The sequence below is a fragment of the Equus caballus genome, chromosome 23, assembly GCF_041296265.1.
Source record: "Equus caballus isolate H_3958 breed thoroughbred chromosome 23, TB-T2T, whole genome shotgun sequence".
NCBI classification, from domain to species: domain Eukaryota; kingdom Metazoa; phylum Chordata; class Mammalia; order Perissodactyla; family Equidae; genus Equus; species Equus caballus.
The window spans coordinates 53325495-53345466 of record NC_091706.1 but is presented as its reverse complement, the minus strand read 5'-3'; the positions used below and the strand labels follow the sequence as shown (position 1 = coordinate 53345466).

Genomic DNA, 19972 nt, shown 5'->3' with positions numbered 1-19972 from the left:
ATGCTCACTAACACTTAATATTGTCAGTCTTCAATTTAAGCATTCTGGCTAGAGTAATGTGGTATCTCATGGTGGTGTCCATTTGCATTTCCCTAGTGACTGACGGTGTTAGTACATTTTCTTGCATTTTTTAGCCATTCATGAGTTGCCTTTTTACATTGACTTGTAGGTGGCCTTTACATATTCTGGATAAAAGTCCTTCGCTAGATATGTGTATTGTAAATATTTTCTCCCAAATTGCAAGTTGACTTTTCATTTTTTAAGTGGTATATTTTCATAGTTAGAAAATTTAAATTATTTAATAAGCCTTTTATCTGAGAATCATTTTAGATTTACAGAAAAATTATGAAGACAGTACAGAGAGTTTTCACATAACCCATGTCCCCTTCCCCCTATTATTAACATCTTATGTTTAGTAAGGGACATTTGACACAATAAAGAACCAATATTGATATATTATTATTACGTAGAGTCTATACCTTATTGAGGTTCTCTTAGTTTTTACCGACTTATCTTTTTCTGTTCGATGATCTCTTCCAGAATACCACATAACATTTAGTTGTCATAACTCTTTAGTTTTCTCTGTGCTGCAACAGTTTCTCAGGTTCTCTTGTTTTTGATGATCTTGACAGTTGTGAGGAATGCTGGTCAGGTATTTTATAGACCATCCCTCAGTTGCGACTTGTCTGTGTCATTCTGATGATTATGTTGGGGTTACAGGTTTTTGAGAAGACCATTTGAAAAGTGCCATTTTACTCATACTATATCAAAGGGACGTACTATCAGCATGACATCACTGCTGATGTTCAACTTGATCACCTGGCTCAGACAGGGTTGTCACGTTTCTCTCCTGTAAAGTTACTGTATTTCTCCCCTTTCCACACTGTCTTCTTTGGAAGGAAGTCTGAATATGCAACCCACACTCAAAGAGCAGGGAGTTATTCTCTACTTCCTTGAGGGCACAATTGCTGTATAAATTATTTGGACTTCTTCTGAATGGGAGATGGGTCTCTTATCTCATATTTAGTCATTTATTCAATAATTTATTTATATCACTATGCACTAATGGATATTTATTTTGTACTTTGAAATATAATCTGTACTATCTTATTTTGTTAATGTGGTGTATCACATTGATTGATTTGTGGTTGTCGAACCATCCCTGTGTCCCTGGTATAAACCCCGCTTGATCATGATGTATGATCTTTTTGATGTATTGCTGTATCAGGTTGCCAATATTTTGTTGAGGATTTTTGCATCTATGTTCGTCAGCGATACTGGGCTGCAGTTTTCCATTTTTGTGTTGTCCTTGACAGGCTTTGGTATCAGAGTGATATTGGACTCGTAGAATGTGTTAGGAAGCATTCCATCTTCCCTAACTTTTTGGAATAGCTTGAGAAGGGTAGGTATTAAATCCTCTCTGAAAGTTTGGTAGAATTCCCCAGGAAAGCCATCTGGTCCTGGGCTTTTATTCTTTGGGATGCTTTTGATTACTGTTTCAATCTCTTTACTTGTGATTGGTCTGTTCAGATTCTCTATTTCTTCTTGATTCAGCTTTGGGAGGTTGTAAGAGTCTAAGAATTTATCTGTTTCCTCTAGATTGTCCATTTTGATGGCATATAGTTTTTCATACTATTCTCTTATAATCCATTGTATTTCTGTGATATCCATTGTTATTTCTCCTCCTTCATTTCTAATTTTATTTATCTGAACTTTCTCTCTTTTTTTCTTTATAAGTCTGGCTAGGGCTTTGTCAATTTTATTTATCTTCTCAAAGAACCAGCTCTTTGTTTCATTGATCCTTTCTACTGCCTTTTTCGTTTCAATAGCATTTATTTCTGCTTTGATTTTTATTATTTCTTTCCTCCTGCTGTCTTTGGGCTTTGTTTGTTCTTCTTTTTCTAATTCAATTAAATGTAGTTTGAGATTGCTTATTTGGGTTTTTTGTTGTTTGTTACGGTGAACCTATATTGTGATGAATTTCCCCCTTAATACAGCTTTTGCTGCATCCATATGAGTTGGTATGGTCTGTTTTCATTTTCATTTGTCTCCAGATATTTTTTTATTTTTCCTTTAATTTCTTCAATGATCCATTGCTTGTTCAATAGCATGTTGTTTAGTCTCTACATCTTTGTCCTTTTCTCAGCTTTTTTCTTGTAATTAATTTCTAGCTTAATAGCATTGTGATGGGAAAAGATGCTTGGTATTATTTCAATCTTCTTAAATTTATTGAGGCTTGTCTTGTTTCCCAAAGTATGGTCTATTCTTGAGACTGTTCTGTGTGCACTTGAGAAGAATGTGTATTGTGCTGTTTTTGGATGGAGCGTTCTATATATGTCTATTAAGCCCTATTGGTCTAGCTTTTCATTTAATTCCACTGTTTCCTTGCTGATTTTCTGCTTGGATGATCTATCCATTGATGTGAGTGGAGTGTTGACGTCCCCTACTATTATTGTGTTATTACTAATGTCTTCTTTTAGGTTTGTTAATAGTTACTTTATGTACTTTGGTGCTCCTGTGTTGGGTGCATGGATATTTATAAGTATTATTTCTTTTTGATAGAATGTCCCTTTGATCATTATATACTGCCCCTCTTTTTCTCTCTTTGAAGGACAAAAATTTTCAGCCAAGAATAATCTAGCCAGCAAAAATATCCTTCAGATATGATGGAGAAATAAAAACTTTCCCAGACAAACATAAGCGAGGGGCGTTTGTAGCCATGAGACCCCCCCCCAAAAGAAATCCTCAAGAAGGCCCTCATACCTGAAAAAAAAGGTAGAAAGGGGTTACAAAGCATGGAGTAAGGAGATAAATAGGTAGACAGAATCAGAGACTCTTTACCTGTCTTATCTTGAAGTCTATTTTGTCTGATATAAGTATTGCAACACCTGCTTTCTTTTGTTTGTCATTAGCTTGGAGTGTCATCTTCCATCCCTTCACTCTAAGCCTGCATTCGTCATTGGAGCTGAGATATTTTTCCTGGAGGCAGCATATTTTTGGGTCTTGTTCTTTAATCCATCTTGCCACTCTGTGTCTTTTTATTGGAGAATTCAATCCATTTACGTATAGGATGATTATCAGTATATGAGGGCTCAATGCTGCCATTTTATCACTTATTTCCTGGTTCTCCTGCATTTCCTTTGTTTCTTGGACTGTGTATTTTGATCTACCAATCAAGTTATGTAGTTTTTAATGTTGTATTTCTTTGTTTTCTCCTTATTTATTATTTGTGTCTCTGTTTTGCTTTTTTATTTAGTGGTTACCTTGAGGTTTGTGTTCAAGATCTCGTGGGTAAGATAGTCCCTTTTCTGATGGCCTTTTATTTCCTTAGACTAAACTGATTCAGTCCCTATCCTCTTCCCCTCCTAAGTTGTTTTTCTCACATCTTATTCCATCTTGTGATATGAATTTGTGGTTAAAATAACAAGATTATCTTTTTTTTTTTGGTGTTTTCCTTCCCTTTGTCTTTAATGCTATACCTGAGTATTTGCTATCCTGCTCTGATTCTGTCTACCTATTTATCTCCTTACTCCATGCTTTGTAACCCCTTTCTCCCCCCCACCTCCTTTTTTTCAGGCATGAGGACCTTCTTGAGGATTTCTTGGGGGGGTTCTCAGGACTACAAACACCCCTAGTTTATGTTTGTCTGGAAAAGTTTTTATTTCTCCATCATATCTGAAGGATATTTTTGCTGGATAAAGTATTCTTGGCTGAAAATTTTTGTTCTTCAAAGATTTGAATATGTCGTTCCAGTCTCTCCTAGCCTGTAAGGTTTCTGCAGAGAAAACTGCTGAAAGCCTGATGGAGGTTCCTTTGTAGGTTATTTTCTTCTGCCTTGCTGCCATTAGTATTCTTTCTTTGTCATTCAGTTTTGCCAGTTTCACTACTATATGCCTTGCAGTAGGTCTTTTTCACATTGACACATTTAGGAGATCTGGTAGCCTCTTCCACATGGATTTCCTTCCCTTGGTTTGAGAAGTTCTCTGCTATATTTCTTTGAACAAGCTTTCTACTCCATTCTTCTTCTCTTCTCCTTCTTGAATACCTATAATTCTTATATTGCATTTCCTAATTGAGTCAGATATTTCTTGGAGACTTTCTTCATTTCTTTTTAGTCTTAGTTCTCTCTCCTCCTCTATCTGGAGCATTTCAACATGTCTATCTTCGATTATGCTGACACGCTCCTCTATAGTGTCCACTTGAGTGTTCAGGGAATCCATATTTTGTTTTATTTCTTCCATTGTGTCTTTCACCTCTATTACTTCTGATTGATTCTTCTTTATAGTTTCAATCTCTCTTGTGAAGTAGCTCCTGAACCTGTTGAATTCTTTTACATTCTCTTTTACCTTGTTGAGTTTTTTGCTGATAGCTGTTGTGAATTCTTTGTCATTTAGATTACATATTTCTGCATCCTCAGGACTGATTTCTGGGCACTTGTCATTTTCTCTCTGGTCTGGACATCTAATATAATGTTTGCTCTGGCTAGAGGGAGTGGCTCTGTTTTTTCACATCCTGGTGTTATTAGGTCACAGTTAACACCTATCACCACTGAGTGGGGATCAAGAGCCATGTATTCTGAGCCCTCTGCTTCAGCCGAAATCCCAGGGGCTGGAGCTGCACTGAGCAGGTGGGGGGAGGGGTGCTTTCTCCTGTGTGCTCTCTGGGTTTTCTCCCTCTGCTCTCTATCTGCTCTCCTGGGGTGTTGGTGTGATAAGGTCATCCCCTGCAAAGGCTTTTGCCACCATAGAGGGCTTCCCTCTAGGCTGAAGGGACCCTTGGAGTCCTTGATGTTCCTGCAAATGAATGTTCCTTCCCCCGTTCCTTCCCTCTTGGAGGCTGCCCATGGTCCCAGATCTCAGTCTTTAGGGGACTGAAGTTTTCTCTTACTCCATTCCACCTCCTCTGAGGGGGTGCTCCAGCCTCTCTGCCCTCCATTGTATGGCTGCCTGGGTCTCCCTGGTGTATTTAGTGTTGTGTTTGGATGTCCTCTGTTGGAGTATGAATGTTCTTTTTGTTGTATATCGGAGGGGAAAGATTATTGGGAAGACTCACTCTGCCATGATACTGACATCACTCACACCAATTGTCTGTACGATCTTATTTTTGCTCAAATTTTTCCAGAATTGGTAACTGTGAGTTCTTTCAGTGAGCTCTGGTGTCCCCTTGACATATCCTATCATTGTGTGTGTGTGTGTGTGTGTGTGTGTGTGTTAGCATTTTCATTCTGGCACTATATGATGATGCCTGTTCATATTGTATATTTCCTGCCATAGTCCTAGAATTAGTCATTTCTCCAAGGAACCTTGGTTCCTTTGTTGGAAATGGTACCAATGAACTAGGTATGAGCACTAGATGTGCTTATTTCTACTTAAATGTCATGACTTTTAGGCCTTCTCAGATGACAGAGCAATGGAACAGATGTGTTAAAACCAACCTGCATATACATACATATCTATAAATATTTCTATATACAATGATGTGTATCTATACTACCCACGAGTGCATACTGATATCTCCACATGGACCATTCTAGCTCCACCTTCTTATCTGTAACTTTTCACTCCTTCAGTGAGAAACTTGAGTCACATCACTCCACATCAATTTACTTTATATTTCACTTCTAGTATACATGTACAGCAGAATCAGAATTGTTAAGCCATATCCCTGTGGGAAATGTTATCAACTTGAGTGCTTATGAACAGTTTCTTTTCTCTTTAGTCTTACAAATGCCACTCATTTTCAAAGTTACATAGCTCATTAAGTCTGTCTCCACCCCTCTTCAATGAGGGAATGGGGCAGGTGTCATAACTGATGATGAAGGGGACATTCCCATTCCTTCCCACTTGTTGGGTCATTCTTCCCTTCTTCACTTGCGGTTAAACTTGTTCATTAATCTGCAGTCACGGTGGCTGCACTATGAGCATCCCCATCCTGATTGCTGTGTCACCCCTTCCCCTGCAATGACATCATCAGGCCCCATGTAGTCTCCAAGGGAAGGGGCTTCCCTTTCCCAGGGTACCCATTCAATGGGGAAAATTCATTGCTGTGTTCAAAGTTTTCTTCTAGATAGATAAACCCCACAACCATGGCAGATCCTTAAGCAGTGCTTGCCTTATTCCTTGGACTTGCCACATTAACCCCAGGATCCCCTAAACACCCACCTTCTCTAAAGTTCAATTAGTTCTACATCCACTGTGGATAGTTTTTCTAAGATTCAAAAGCTACTGTTTTCAGGAAAATGTTCCTACCTCTGAATCCTTTCAGAAATGGGTTGTCTCGTGGAGGTTGGGAGGTGGGGCAACGTGACCCAATTTTCACATCCCTAGCTTTGAACCCAGTTCTCTTCCAGTGGCCAGGAGTGACCTGAGGGCCACTTAAAGAAATGTGGAGAGTTCTTTCTCAAGTCTGTTAATATTCTACTCCCAAGTTTGCTAAGCCCTTATATCTGCTTGGCCTTCCATTGGGTCTCCTCTCCTTCCCCTGACCCTTCTAACCATACACAGAGCCAGGAATTCTGTTTTTCTGTTCTTGAACCTGTCACATGGGGAGAGGGAATGGGAGTTGGTGGCCAGCTGTGCACTTTCATAAAGGTTAAGATAAGAATTATTGGAGAGCAGTGCTCACCTCCCCAGCCTGCAACAAGAATAGAGGGGAGATCTGGGGGAAGGTGAAAACTATTCCCTACCCAAAGATTAGAGGTCATAGGGACTTCTCCTTACCCCTCTGAACTTAGGGTCCCAAGAATCCAGTTGCATTTTGGGAATATGAGAAGAGTCTTGTCTTTTACTGTTCCTGGAGGTTGAGTGGGGACATTTCTGGCCCTATGATGTCTGTGCAACCCTAACTACTCCACCCTATGATCAGATAATGTTCTAGATAACGAGGGAACAGAGAGAAGGATGGCTATGTCTAGATCCTGGGACATGGACTTCGATTTTCTCACTTTTAAAGCCCCTGAGCATTCACGTTTTTTGTTGTTGTATTCTTGTGGTAGTATTAAGATTTTAAAATTGAGATATATTCACAAATACAAATGAAAGAACCCGAGATGACAGTGGGTATGCAGTGCCATGGTCAACATCCCTCCCTGATCTTGATCACCTTCAGAAAGTCTCTCAATATGAGCTGACGCTGACCCTTTGTTACTCTAAGCCTGAGCTCCTAGCTAACCCTACACTTACTTTGCCTACATGTGGCTGAGGCAGAAGACACAAGTCTCCTTTCAGAGAAAAACAGAGACAAACTACTTCAGAGAATGTAGTAATTGAGAACCATTTCAATTCCTCTGATTTTATGGAAACATTTCTTTGAGAGAAATTTTTCAGGGAGCAGGGGATGCAGGAGGACTTTCTGGCTGACCTGAGGAAACACGCTCCCAGAGGGAGAGAGTAGGGCAGGGTCACGGACAGCCTGATGGACCCATGGCTGTGTTATGGGGATACTCCCGCAGTCATTCAGGAGGCCACTGTCCAGGTCTTCACATCACTGAAACTTTTTTGAAGCCATCACTTGGAATCTTGGAAAACTAGGGAGACAGTGAAGTGAAACACTGGAATCCATGGGGCATGTCCCCTTAGGGAAATTGTGAGATCCTGAGAAAGAGAGGCATCTGGAGATGTGGTGGGGTCGGGGGATGAGGTGTGGCCCAAAGACAAAGTGGGGTTTGGATTGGGGATAGTGTCCTGTATCTGAGTGTGCTCTTGGTATAGAAGGGAAAAGGTAAGTGGTGGGGGTAAAATATGGTCCTATGGGATAGTGACAAAGAGGACTCTGATTGAAGAAAGGCATCCAAAGATTATATGGTGAAAACAAGGAAAGTAAGGGGGTGATACCGTCCAGTCAGAGGGTGGTAGCCAGAAGCAAGGAGGCCAGAGTGACCTATGACTTACTGGATCTCAAAGGTGCACTGAGAAGCATCTTCCTAGCTCCATGAACTATAAGATGTCCGCCTCCTTGGCTGCTCTAACCCACTCCTCAGAGGAAGGATCTTGCTATAACTGGTCTGGAAAGCTATCCACGAAAGGAGGCTTGTGTAGGTGACTGCAAGAGACAGGAGGTAAAAAGTATATTTAAAAGCTGATTGGGGACAGGCAGGCCTGGCAGGGGCCACATTCTCCCACAGGTCCGACTTCACAATATTCTATTTATCTCCACTCCAGGGGTTGATTTATCTTCCCTTTATCTGTGATTCTTCCTCGCATGTCAACTCTAGGCTGCACTGGGGCCCCGGAATTCCACAGACAACCTAGGAAGTGGGGTGCCTGAAACAACAGGAAAGATGAATCACCTTTTCTGAAGAGAAAGTAGGTCTGGTGCCACATGAATGTCTTTGCAGTGAGTTCTCCGAACAGAGAAAATAGGAGCCTAGGTCACCTCAGGTGAAGGTAGAATCTTGCAGGAAGCTGAGTAGAATGTTCCATTGGGAATAAACTCTTTCAAGGTTAGATTCTGAATGCCCAGGGATTAGGATTAAAGGTCAAAAGTATGACAATAATAGTAACACATTAGTATCACATACGTATAGAGCTATGTCATTTTAAAGCTCTGTCACAGACATTGCCGTAAGTGATCATCACAACCACCCCGTGAGATTTGCAGGCAAGCACTTTCTCAAAAGAGGAGCCTGAAGCTTAGGGAAGGTAACAACTTAGACTATGTCCAAAGGCAGGACCCATAAATTTTTCCTCCAAAAGGAATAATCCATCCACAACATCTCACACCATCTAGTGGGCAAGACCCATGGCCCAACACCATCCCTGTTCAATTCCAACGGTGGGGAGAACACGGGTTAGCAGAAGGGTCCCAGGCCTGAAATGTTGCCTTAGAGGCCTCCCTCTAAGGTCATTATTTTCTGAGAAGGACTGGTTCTAGGAACTGATCTCCTCAGTGATTGGAGACCTGAGCCCTCGCTGAAAAGAAATATTAAGGTTAATCCAGGGAGAACTGGCATTCAACAGCAGAACATTACCCTTTAAGGCTCCAGCTTTCTCTCCCTGCCACTCTGTTGATGCTGAAAGACAAGAAAAAATGACACGGGAAGACAATTTCACTCTCCTCTTTCTAAGAAAGCAGCAGACATTCATTATTAGTGAATACTGTGTTTCTGTATTCACTTGAGATCTGTATTCTTTCTAAGTTATTCATTTTTAAAATGGACAAAAAATATTTTCTACTGATCCTTCTCTGAAAAGCTCAAAGAATGGTTTAAAGCACATGGTCCATTAAAAATATTTCATGCATGAGTCCTCTGCAGAAGAAAGGCCCAGATTCTCAGATCTTCAGGATCACGTACGCTCCGCTTGATAGGACTCCACTACCTGAGGGCATATCAGGTGGTATCTGATCAGAGACTTTCAGAGGTTCAGCTTTGCTCTCCATGTTGGCACCGACACAAGAGAGAGGCCCAGCCCAGAGATACCTGAGATGAGATTGTGGCTGATGAAAAAAGGTTGAGGACCTGTTCTCCTCCAGTGTCTTAATAAGCCAGTATTAGTAGTCTGAGTTAGCTGGTTGAACCTATCCTGAAGCCCTCTACCATATCCACTTATTGAAAACATTTTACCTTCCTTATTAAATTCTGATCCATGCTTTATTTAAAACTGAATTACTCCTGATAATAGAACTTTCTTACACAAATTCCTTAAAAATAAACAAAAGTAAGTAATATCTATTTAAAAATATCTGCAGAATGGAAGATTCATAATATTTGAAACGTGAAAAAGTCCAGGGAAACCCAAGAACAGTAATGTCCATGCCTGGATTGACAACTAATTCACCCAGGAGAACTAAAAGAGGAAATAAAGAGAGAAGCCATATTTTAAAATGAAATTAATACCCAACTCCAATTCGTAAAGAAGGAAAGGAAAGAGTTTTGTAGGTACACAGAGAAGAGATTCCCCCTGTGTTGAGGCCTCTCTTCCCCACCTTATGCCCTCAATTCACACACGCATCCTCTTTAACCGTCTCAGTTACATTACTGTGTAGATTATGGTAAGATCTCTCAAATTCAACCAAGTATTGAGATCTTCAAATGAATAAACTCCAACATTCATTAAAATATGTTTGAGCTCTCTTTCTCACTACCTGGTCAGATGTGAAGAGAAGCAAAATCATTATTCAAAGTAGGGATGACAATTGTTTTATTCATTATAAAGTCAAACAATGTGATCTGATTTGGGAAACATATTGGTGAAACTGGGAACTTACTACCAGCAGAGATATTTAGTGCCCAATCAAGCCTGAGATGCTTTTCTAGTCACTGTTGCATTCTCCTACCACCTCCTCCAGACTGATGGTGAAGCATCACAATCCTTTTACTAGAGATGAATTAGGAGGCTCTTGTCTGCACAGCCCATTGCAGGCAGGAACCACATTTGGATTCCTTCTCTCTCCACATAGCTAAGACTGCCCAGAGTGGCCATGCCTTTCCTGTAGTTGAACATTCATTCTCTTTATAACAACAAAAAAATTAAGTACTAGAATTGACTCTTGCCAATAAATGACTTATTTTCAGCTCTGGAGGAAATCCTTAGGAAGGGACAGGTACTCTCCCTGTGTCAGAAGCTTGTGTTCCTGTCCCTGTCACATGGGGACAGCTGGGGGTCTCCTCCCTGGGAAAGTTTTATTGGGTCCCACAGTGAACTGGATCCTGCTCTCTGCCTGCCTTCAGCTCTAGCTACCATGACATCATTCTGACAATGAGCTTCCCTCATGTTCCAAAAGGATTCAATTAGAAAATCTCTGCTGGGGCCCGCCCCGTGGCCGAGTGGTTAAGTTTGTGCACTCCGCTTCCGCAGCCTGGGGTTCCCTGGTTTGGATCCTGGGTGTGGACCTATGTACCGATCATCAAGCCATGCTGTGGACGTATCCCATACAGAAGAACTAGAATGACTCACAACTAGGATATACAACTACGTACTGGGGCTTTGGGAAGAAAAAAAAATCTCCGCAAAACCTTGATCCAACTTTCGCTTCACATCTGTAGATTTCTGCTCTTTGGAAAACTCTCACAGCCAGAAAGCAAAAAAGAATGAGAAGCAACTGCATGAATGGCAGTGAAGGTGAAGGCGGTGAATGCAGAGGGTGCTGTGGGGATTTCTACGCTGGAGTGAAAGGAAATGACTGCGGTGTGGGAGTGAGTGAACGCATCAAGGAAAGACGAGTGGGAAGGAGAAGATACGTCAGGTGCTGAATTTCTTTTGGTCTTCCTGAAGACACCAGCAGGTATTCTGCTGTCTTGGCAGCCATCTTTTGATGGTCAGTCAGAAAGACGTTAGACATTTTCAAAGCATTTTAGAGAAGGAAACAAATAATACTCTAATATAGATCTAAGTAGAAAAAGGAAAAATAGCTACCATTTTATTCAGTTCTTATTCTGTAGAAGGCACCAAGTGCTTTAAAATGAATGCATATGTTTGGTACAACAGCCCAGCGAATGTTTCCAACACATTTCACATTTGAGAATATCAAGACTCAAGGAGGTTGAGTTACTCAAGATCACACACATGTCCTGGTAGAAATGGGGTTGAATACAGAATCATATATTTGGAATTATAGGAACTTTCTTTAAATTCATATTTTAGATATACATATATATATGTTTTTGACCAGTCCCTACCCACCAAACACTCTTTCTCTTGCTTGTTGCCCTTTCTCATTTAGAAGTTATTGTTGTATTTTCGGCTGGTTTTAACCTACAGGGTTAAAGAGTATTTGTTTAAATTTTCTCATTAGACAAGAACTACATAAAAATATTTACTTTAATGTGTATGCGTGTTTATTTAAAAATTCAATCAATTCCAACAAATAAAAGCCTTGACCACCAGGGCGTGACTTCCCAAATCCAGCCCAGTTCCAAGTGGTAACCCAATTAAGAGTTTGGTGGATAATCTTTCAGAATTTATATGTGGTTATGTGTGCACGTTTCTATATGTATGGCATTACACCAGAAGAATAATTCAATAGTTTTTTTTTTTTACCTAATATTTGTTCAGAAAATATTCCACCTCACTACACATAGCCTAATTTCACATAACAAAGATACCATAATTTAACTACTATTTGATGGTTATCTTTTTCTTGATATTAAGTACAAACAATACTGCAATAAATATGCAAGCATACCTTCATGCTCATGAGAGAATATGGCACTAAATTAGGTACCCAGAAGTGAAGAGCTTTGTCTGATTTCATATGCATTTTTTTTCTTCTGAGGAAGATTAGCCCTGAGCTAACATCTGCTGCCAATCCTCTTTTTGCTGAGGAAGACTGGCCCTGAGCTAACATCCGTGCCCATCTTCCTCTATTTTATATGTGGGACGCCTATCACAGCATGGCTTGATATGCGGTGCGTAGGTCCGCAACTGGGATCCGAACCAGCCAATGCCAGGCCACTGAAGCGGAACGTGTGAACTTAATCACTGCACCACTGGACTGGCCCCTGATTTCGTATGCATTTTGAACATTAAAGTTACTGCCAAACATCCGGGACAAAGGCTACACTAATTTATCTTCGTAGATTGGACTACTCAGTGGTGTTAAAATTATGTTTTTTCTCAAATTGATTTACAGAGTTTATGCAGTCCAAATAAAATTGCAGCAGATGTTTCTGTGGAAATTGACAAGCTGAGTCTCAACTGTATATGGAAATGCCAAGGACTTAGAATAACCACGGAAATTTTAAAGAAGGATAAAAACAGAAAACGTATTTCCAAATAGCAAGAAGTATTTTAAACCTATAGTGTGGTGGTGCTGATGTGAGAATAGCAAAGAGAACACTACTGGGGAATAGAGACTGCAGAAACAGACCCATTCAAATATTATCAACTGATTCACAAGTATGGTGTCAGTTAATTGAATTGGAGAAGGAATAGGCTTTTCAATAAATGGAGCTTGGACAATTGGCTATCTATATGGAACAAAAAAGAACTTAGACTCATACCTCAAACCTCACATAAAATTTAAAGATGAATCATAGACCTAAATGTAAAAGCTAAGACTATAAATATTCTAGAGGAATACACAGAAATATATCTTTTTGACCTTACGATAAGCAAAGAATTCTTATACAGGACACACAAAAACATCACCCATTGGAGAAAAGATTGATACATTGATCTATATTAAGATTAAGAGCGTCGTTCATCAAAAGACACCATTAATAGAGTGAAAAGGCAAGCCACAGAGTGCAAGACATCCAGAAAATAAATTGTCAAAGGCTCATATCCTGAATATATTAAGAAGTTCTAAAAATCAATTTTAAAAAAGGCAGAACAAATAGAAAAATGGAGAAAGACTTCAACAGAGTCTTCACAAAAGGGTTAATAAGCACACGAAAAATGTTTTCAACATCATTATTTCTTGAGGAAATGTAGATCAAAAACAACAAGCATAATCACAAAACAACTGTTGACAAAGATGTTTTTAACTGAAAATCATATAGTTTTCATTGGAGAGTAAGTTGGTTACAGACATATTGGATTAAAGGACACAGGTATGAGTTACCTCATGTATGATGCCATTTATATGAAATTCCAAAACAGACAAAGCAAATATATAGTAACAGAGGCCATAGATTCGTGGTTACCTTTGGCCTGGGACTATGCAGTGGGAGAAGGCACAGCAAGATTTTTGAGATTCTGAAAATGTTCTATATATTCATCTGGGTATCATCTATATCTAAAAATACAACAAGATATATACTTATTAGGGCATTTTACTATATGTATAAATCAAAACAAAAATTTTAAAAATATGAAACAACCATCTTACCAGGGCTGCTCCTGCACAAGCTTTTGAATCTCTGAGGTAATAGCTACCGGCTACCATTGGTGGTTTAAAGTCTGTTCATTGCCTTACGTAGAGTATCTGACTTTTCCTTTCAATATATTTGTAACCTGTAAGGTAAATATTATTTTCAATATTATTGTACTTTTACTAAATACAATTTTCCCAATAAGACACAGTTATTAAAACTCTGGATTAGAATACCAGACTGTCTGCGCCCAAACCAACTCAACCCAGACATTTCTCCTTTGTCCTGTTGCTTTTCTTGAATATTGACATTTTCCTGCCTCCACGTAGGGTCCCTTCCAGGAAGCAGGAAAGACAGACATTAAAGCAATGACCGTGTTTAATTACAGCTCAGCAGAGACAGTGCAGCGAACTGAGGACTCAGTGCCAGCGAAGACGCGGCACTGGGAGGCGGGAGAAACCCTGCTTTCTGACGAAATCTGTGGCTGCGGTGAAATTAAATCATTGGTTTTGTCTTTTCTCATCTTAAAAACAAACCAATAATAGTAGTAACTATCACACAGGATATTATGAGAATTAAAGAAAATGAAGATTGAAAGTTACTGAGACTCTGAACACAGTAAAAGACACCTGCCTTCACATAATACTACAGATCATAATCGTCTGTATGGTCCACGGTCAACCAAGACTCGCCAAGAGGAGCTGTGATTGCGGCTCCCCTGACGCTCTCGGTGACGGGCACACTGGCGCCCCCTAATGGAAACTCTAGGACGGGGCGGGGTCTGCAGGCCTGTGCAGGAGCAGAGCGCAGGCACACGGGGTTAGAACCGCGCCTCACCCAGCAGAGAGAAAGCTCAGAGCACAGTGGAAGTATTTTCTGGGCATCCAGCGTGTTAGCATGTTGTCTCACAGAAAATGGCCGCTCTGCTATTCACAGGATAGTATGAAGAAATGCTGCGTTAAGTATTTCATGCTCAAACACTTGTTTTGAGAGGAAATTTAGCTTGATATCATCACGGTAGACGGACCCAGGAATCAGTCTAATGTGGACTTGATAAGAGCAGAGCAGCAACTCAAAATGAGCTTTGTATTTGACTATATTCCATTTTCCCACTCCGTAAAAGAAAACAAGGATGCTCCCCCAACTGCAGGCCAATCGGGGAAGTATTATTGGAAAAGAGTCAAAATATCCTACTGCATCATAGAACAGAAAGAAACAGCATTGTTTTTAATTATTTAACATACGTAATTGTGCTCAGTCTTATTTAGGTCTCCTTTTTAAAAGTCTAACATGTATGTATCTTAAGAATACACAATAATATAGCCAACAAAATCTGTATATCCAAAAAGAGATAAAAGAGTTAAAATTGTTATAACAGATGATAGAAAAAATATTATAACATTTTTCACACATATTGTGTTTAATTAGTTTATTAATTTCTACTAATTGTCACTTAATTAGTCCTATTGTCCTGCTAATACAGTAGCATTTATGTAGCAAGAAAGTAAAAATACAAGATAAGATATAATTTCAAATAAAAATCTATTTTTCACATTTTTATGTTAAAGTACTAACATGTTTAAAATGATTTATTCTAAATTATGTAATATGTATAATAAATATATATATGTTTTTGGTCTGGTTTGGCTCTATCTCACATTGGTTCTCTAAAATTCGGCCACCTTAGACCAGGGACAAGATAGTTGTTTTAGAAAATCTATTTCACATGATGCCAAAGATTTTCAAAATCTATGTTTTAAAAATAAAGGTTCTAATAGCAAATTCATTCATTGTGATTGGCATATTTATTCCAAAGAATATTTTGTTTTCCATGCATACAATTTAAGCAATAATAACACAATGAAATATTCTATATACAAAAGTTTCAAAATTTAGAAGAATTTAAAAAGAATTTGTAATCACAAAAATTCCATGTTTCATCTTGATGTTTTTCTAAAATTGAAGTATTTAAACTATATTCAAATTTACAATTTCATAGACGATGTTATACATAAAGTGATAAAATCCGAGAAACAAAAATGGAAATTCTGCAGGTGATTTTATAAGTTCTTATGTTTCATGCTAAAAATAATTTAGGTTTTAGAGGATCACAAGAAATCACCAGAAATCTCAATGAATGTTTCTAAATTTAGTTAAAATATAATTATCAAAAGGAATCTGTGTCTTATTTGTGTAATAAAATTTAAAAGAAATTTATAATGTTACCAGGAAACCACAATAGATCTAAAATACTGTCAAGAATATAAGAAAACAACCTTAAAAACATTTACAGACACCTGATGGGTATCAAGGTCAAATGAAATCACAGCACTTCACACACAAACTACAGCTGTGTACCAAACACTGCAAGATATGACCTCAAATGACAATGTACGTTATGCAGGGATCTGAAGCAACTTGGCACCGATAGAGTACACATTTGGATGCAATTTAATTTGGTGGGATGATATTTACAACCAAGTGGGAAAAGTTAATAATTCTGTGCAATAAAAAAAACTCATCTATGTAAAAAGCAGCAGGCTTCACAGAAGGCCCACCCTTTGGCTTACAACAAATGAGAGAAAATAACTTTGAAAGTATGTTGATAAATCTAAAACGTTAGAAACAGATAGGAGTGCACTTCCCGACTTTGAAAATAAATGGAAATAAATGTTATCAAACTGGAAATGTACGAATCACTGGATGAAAGTATCAGTGATTATGGGATATGGCATATTTTAAAGGTTAGGAGTTTACAGAATCCTAATTTCAACTTGGAGACGGAAATACAAAAACTTCAACCATGGGCCTTCAGATTTAATATTTAACAGGAGAAAATTATTTTTCAATGAATACATCTGAGTTTCAAAAAGCAGCCACTGACTTGGCTTTTAAATATTTGGGCAATTTAAGTTCTGCAGAAATTTCATTTTAAATGATTTTAAGCAAGATTCAATGTCAGTAATTTGGAATATAAAATCGGTTTCCTGTTTGGATCTTCTAAAATGATTCACACATTTGGCTTAGTGCAACCTTATCCAAATTGGCAGGTGGCTTTGAACGTTTTATAGAAAATACTAGTCACAGGGGGATGTTGCAAAAGAAACTTCAGTGAGCTGATGTTCATTAAAAATTATTATTGCAGATCATAAAAATTTCAAAAACAGCAATTCTTAACAATGAAAACAAGATTATCAAAGAAGTCTATTTTGAAAAGACTTGATTACTTTCCTTCTATTAGTGCGAAGAAAGTAAAATTATAACATTCTTGTTTGGACATATATAAAATATTTAAATTTAGAATAGTCTTGTGAGTTTTTTTTTTTTTTTTTTTTTGAAGATTAACCCTGAGCTAATATCTGCCTCCAATCCTCCTGTTTTTGCTGAGGAAGACTGGCCCTGAGCTAACATCGGTGCCCCTCTTCCTCTACTTCATATGTAGGACGCCCACCACAGCATGGCTTGATGACCGGTGCCATGTCCGCACTGGGATCCGAACTGATGAACCCCAGGCCTCCAAAGCGCCGTGTGCACTTAACCGCTTTGCCACTGGGCCTGCCCCAGCCTTGCGAATTTTAATACACTTACTTTTAAATATTTTTTCAACGACTTTAACGCTGTAGGAAAAATTAGCCATTAAAAAAATAATGAAAACAAGTATATAGAGAACATAGTTTGCCTTCTGCCTCCGGCTCCAAGAAGTCCCAGCGGAGCACTGGCCGGGTCCCCAGGTCATTCCACCAGAGTCCCAACATTCCGAAGATTTGTGTCCACATTGTAGCTGCGTCTCCGTTTCCCCGAATTCGTGTCTTTCTCCCCAGAAACCCTCCTGAATCTGGAAACAGCCCACAGCACGCTCTGACCTCGAGCCGCCGGTCCCCGAATGAGCGCGCGCTCTTGGAAACGGTGTGGCCCCGACCTTCCAGGAGAAAGGGAAGGATGGACGCGGGCAGGCGCAGGCAGCGGAAGGCTCTGGCGGGGCCCCGGCGGAGCTCCCCGCGGCGTCGGGCCGAAAGGAAGCGTTTGCTCCGCGTTGTCCCGCCCCGCGCGGTCCCTGAGCCCCGCGGCGCCTCGCCCGGGCCGGGCTCCCGCGGACGGCGACGCGCCGGGTCTCCCCGTGTCCGCGGCCGGAGCCCCAGGCGGATCCCGCTGGGCGGGCGGCGCCGGAGGGTCGTTCACGGCGAGTGCGGGCGCCCCCTGCCGGCAGCTGGGGGCAGCGAAGGGGGTTTGCGCGCGCTGTTGAGTAGCGGCCCCGTGCTCAGTGTCACTGTATCCGTTGAATCACGGAACTCAGTTGTGTAATCTATTCGCTATTTGCTAACGGTGCTGGTGATGCCTTACTTCAACCCCTTCTGGTCTCAAGGGTGTGAAAAACAGGAAATCTTCATGCTTTCGAGATCTCTGAAAAGCATCGCTTATCAGTGGTTAATGTTAGCTGCTCAAACAGATAAACATGAAACATGAAAGTATGCCTGTTTCAACAGAACTCAAGTTCGTCCTCCCTTCATGTCAGACCTCAGTGCCAGCATTCTGATCAGACCTGCTGCGTAAGAGGGATACAGAACGGAATGACAGTGATATTTCTGGCTCGGAAAATTATGGGCTGATGATGCCTTGGCCTACTTAGTGACGTCAAGGGGAGAAACGTGATCCGGCTTTTATTTTGTTGCACCTGAAACATATTCATGATTGCCGTTAGGCTGTCAGAACCAGGCACATGTGAAGGATATTCAGTAGTTCTCAACTTCCAATCCAGCCCTGTCATGACTCCAAGGCCGCAGCTCCCACTCAACATGATGCCTGTGTTGAAAGCTGCTGTCCTCATCATCTACAGCACAGGCGATTTGCTTGTAACGGTGTTTTGCATCCTGCAAAGGCAGCACACTGAGAGACAAGATGATATGGGTTTTAAAGTCAGAAAGAGCTGAATTCAACTCCAGGTGCTGTTTTTGCCCATTTGAGCTGTAAGGAAAATGACTTAACTTGAGTCTGTACTTTCTCATCAGCAACGACTCCTACCTGGGGTGATAGTGAGGCTTTTTATGTGCCTGGCACACAGTCATCTCTCAGATGGTATTGGTCCTATTTTATGGGATCAAGGACAGATTGATGAGTTTTAGAAACTACAGAACACACTCACAGCTCTGAGGGTCAGAATACCAGCAACGATCAACATCAACCTTGTTCAGTTCCTGAAGTTCCCATCCTTTGGAGGACCAGAGCAGGAACACTGGGATGCCAATATTGCAGAGCTCCTCAAAGGGTCTGCTACACACTGATGAAAGTAGTTGAAATTAAGCAGCCTGAGCATATGGAGTGTTGAAGAGGATGTGGAACAAATGAAACTTTCCTTCACTGCTCGTGGAAAAGTAAAATGGTGGAACCATTGTGGAAAACATGTTGGCAGTTCTTTTAAAAGGTAAACATACACTTACATATGATTCAGCCCTTCCATTTTTAGCTATTTACCTAAGAAAAAAATAATACTAAAATTTACTCAGTATTGTTCACGTAGGCAAAATTTTTACTTTGTTTTCTATAAGTTTTTTCATCTCCTGTATTCACTGTCCTATAGGAAAAGCAAACAAGCAATAAAACAAACAAAAACAAAATAACAATAATATTTTTTTGAAATAAAAAATATATTTAGGGGCTGGCACACTCTGCTTCGACGGCCCAGGGTTTCACTGGTTCGGATGCTGGTGTGAAGCTAGCACTGCTCATCAAGCCATGCTGAGGCAGCGTCCCATATAGCAGAACTAGAGTGATCTACAGCTAGAATATACAACTATGTACTGGAGGGTTTTGGGGAGAAGAAAAGAAGAAGAGGAAGATTGGCAACAGATGCTAGCTCCTGATCAATATAAAAAATATATATGTATATTTATTAAAATTAAAAAACACAATGGCATAGTGCCTGGTGTAAAGTAAGTGTGCAAAGATTGTCATAGAAAAGTCCAGTCTACTCTACACTATAATTTCTCCTTTCTTTGCCAACACATGCCATTCACTTGGGCCATGATCAATTAAGATCGCCTCTGACACACTTTGTCATGTCTGCGCTACTTGAGATGTTTTGAGAATTAACATCCTCCTCCCCTTCTCTTAGTGCTCAGAGGACTATTTTTGAATTGACAATTTCGACCTCTAAATGGATACACTGAGAGATCGGAGAAAAGAGCTGGGGGTTTCAGGGAGCTCTTTACAAAGTCTGATGTT

The 19972-nt window shown here is 39.9% G+C and overlaps 1 protein-coding gene and 1 long non-coding RNA gene across 4 annotated transcripts in view; one reads left to right on the top strand and one right to left on the bottom strand.

The window, feature by feature from the left end:
• Positions 1 to 7247: 7247 nt before the first annotated feature.
• Positions 7248 to 17904, bottom strand: LOC102147715 (uncharacterized). Of its 3 annotated transcripts, none has more exons than XR_002803276.2 (7): positions 17617 to 17904; positions 13771 to 13895; positions 13586 to 13677; positions 8969 to 9010; positions 8288 to 8448; positions 7890 to 8040; positions 7248 to 7525 (listed from the first exon to the last, which is right to left on the bottom strand). It is a non-coding gene; the product is annotated as an uncharacterized lncRNA (long non-coding RNA). The 3 variants fall into 3 exon arrangements; XR_011431627.1 differs by having other exon boundaries at positions 17433 to 17894; XR_011431626.1 differs by having other exon boundaries at positions 17342 to 17868.
• A 145-nt stretch (positions 17905 to 18049) lies between these two features.
• The window catches only part of LOC100147174 (interferon beta), a 32131-nt gene continuing 30208 nt past the window's right edge, over positions 18050 to 19972 (top strand). Inside the window, exon 1 of the mRNA XM_001917573.3 lies at positions 18050 to 19172. The gene's annotated coding sequence lies outside the window, so the exon portion shown is untranslated. The remainder of the gene's footprint in view (positions 19173 to 19972) is intronic.